Below are 2,232 nucleotides of genomic sequence, written 5' to 3' on the forward strand. Positions count from 1 at the left end.
TTAAAAACAACAATAACACTTATTCCCTTAATTTTACCCCGATTTATAATTATAATATATGAATACATAATAATTACAGTAGTTAAATTTAGTATGAAAGTGGTATTCAATAATATAATATTGTAATTTTAATGGAGATATAGCTACATCGAAGCTAAAAAATAGTCATTAAAAACAATATAAAATTTTTCATAAATGTATATTTTGAAAGAAATAATTGAACTATAAAATTTTATATTTTATAGAAAATTATTAGATGATATTTCTAAAATAAATTTATATTTGGGAACTGTTCGAATAAATTGCAGCTTACAGTAATAATTTGTAATTATGTGCGCATCAATTCCGCTACTCGTTTGATTTTATTATCAGACAGTTATTCTTTTAATTTTATAATATTCTATTTTATAAGCTATTTAAATATGTACGTTCTCTTTTAATAAAATAAAGTTAACACCCTTAACAAGTCTTAGAAACTTCTTCGCATTGTGCACTTGGATTGTCTATAAATTCATTATAAATATATGAAATAAAATTAAAACATTTTTTTTCTTAATATCTATGAACTCTATATCACCTCAAGTTCTGGATCAAAAACAAACTTTATAAATTCTTCGTGCTAAAAAAAAAAAACTAAGCTGTTAATTTGAATACTTTAAAAGTTATTAGATATTGAGAACTAAATTATATCATATCTTACATTACTACACTAACTTGTATACTAAGATTTAAGGTTTTACTAATCTATTTTTTACTAATGATTTATGAACTTTATATAAATAAGTAGTATTAGTATAGAACAAATTTAACATACAATTTTTATATACTTATTATATTCATATTGAATATGTAAAATTAATAAATTTTATTTAAAAATTATATTGAAGAACAAATATCTTCTATGCAATATTCAACACAAGCTCATTGATTTTATTTTTACATTTAATTGTTAACGACTATAACTATAGATTTGGAAGGTTTCCCAAAACGAAATTTTCATTCCACGAACTCAATAAATTACGGAAAATAGTAATTTATAAATATTAATGATATTTTACAAACATTTATATTTTTAAATTATATTAAATATTTATTAGATATTTTTCAATGATTATTATGTGTATAAAAGAAGATACCTCGAGATACTGAATAATAATAATTAATGAATAAAACAATAATAATTACAGTTATTTTTTCTGGCTTATTTATTTCAGTGTTTGACGACCCAGCTGAAAACGTAGGTATGGGAATAAAACACACAAGAAAAACTAATATTCCAAAACAAAAATATAAAACCATTTTTAATAATGATTATATATGAGTTAGTTAAGCGTGAAAAATAATTTTTATTATTGAATTAATTTAGTTTTTATAGAACAATTCAGACTATTTTAATAAAATCTAAAATTCGATAAATAAAATTAATCAATTGTCTTGTTTACATATACTTTACATTAATAAATATTTTTCATACATTATCGCAGGAAAATATTACTTACTCATTCTCGAATAAAATAAAATATAGTATAAAAATATTCATTTTATTAAAATAAATACAGATAATAAATTAAAATTTAACCAAGTGTATAATATATCATTATATTGTTTTTCTACGCCAAACAGTATAAGATTTTGTACAAAATTTAGTATGTCACGATGAGTATATCAAAAATATAGATAACTAATATTGTAAAATTTAAATAGGTTATTAATAAAATGTAATAAGTATACGGTTAACAGTTGGTCCCGAGGTCATCACAATAATATAATAGTACTTCAATGTTGACTGACACTATCTTGGCAGAAAAACATAAATTAAATTTGTATAAATTGATAGGAGCACGGTGTTATCACCCGTATGACACTCCGTCGTCGTGCCATCCCTTTCTCAGCCACCGCTCCACTATATACCGGACTGTTACACCCACGCGTTATTGTCGTGGTTTAAAGTCCAAAAAATGGCCAGCGTCGAATACCCGCCACAATAGTACGATCATCTGTCATCCTTGTGACTCCACAAAAAACCGTTTTCTGTTCGTCCGGACTATCCACGCCTTCGACGCATTTTAACGACCGTGAGATTATCTTTTTATTATTTAATACCGATGTCACGTGCTCAGTGTTTTCATTTATTTTTTACCCTCTATAATATTAACACAAAAATTTTAAGATATTTTTAAAAAAACGGCATGACGTGCTCAACCACAAACTTTAGTGTCGCCTATTTTTTTT

The 2,232-nt window shown here is 24.2% G+C and overlaps 1 long non-coding RNA gene across 1 annotated transcript; it reads right to left on the reverse strand.

Moving 5' to 3' along the window:
* Positions 1-249: 249 nt before the first annotated feature.
* Positions 250-1,373, reverse strand: LOC126909797 (uncharacterized). The gene is made up of 3 exons (XR_007705112.1): positions 1,186-1,373; positions 578-619; positions 250-503 (listed from the first exon to the last, which is right to left on the reverse strand). It is a non-coding gene; the product is annotated as an uncharacterized LOC126909797 (long non-coding RNA).
* Between the last annotated feature and the right edge of the window lie 859 nt (positions 1,374-2,232).

The sequence above is a fragment of the Daktulosphaira vitifoliae genome, unplaced genomic scaffold (genome assembly GCF_025091365.1).
Source record: "Daktulosphaira vitifoliae isolate Bord-2020 unplaced genomic scaffold, ASM2509136v1 Scaffold_1318, whole genome shotgun sequence".
NCBI classification, from domain to species: Eukaryota; Metazoa; Arthropoda; class Insecta; order Hemiptera; family Phylloxeridae; genus Daktulosphaira; species Daktulosphaira vitifoliae.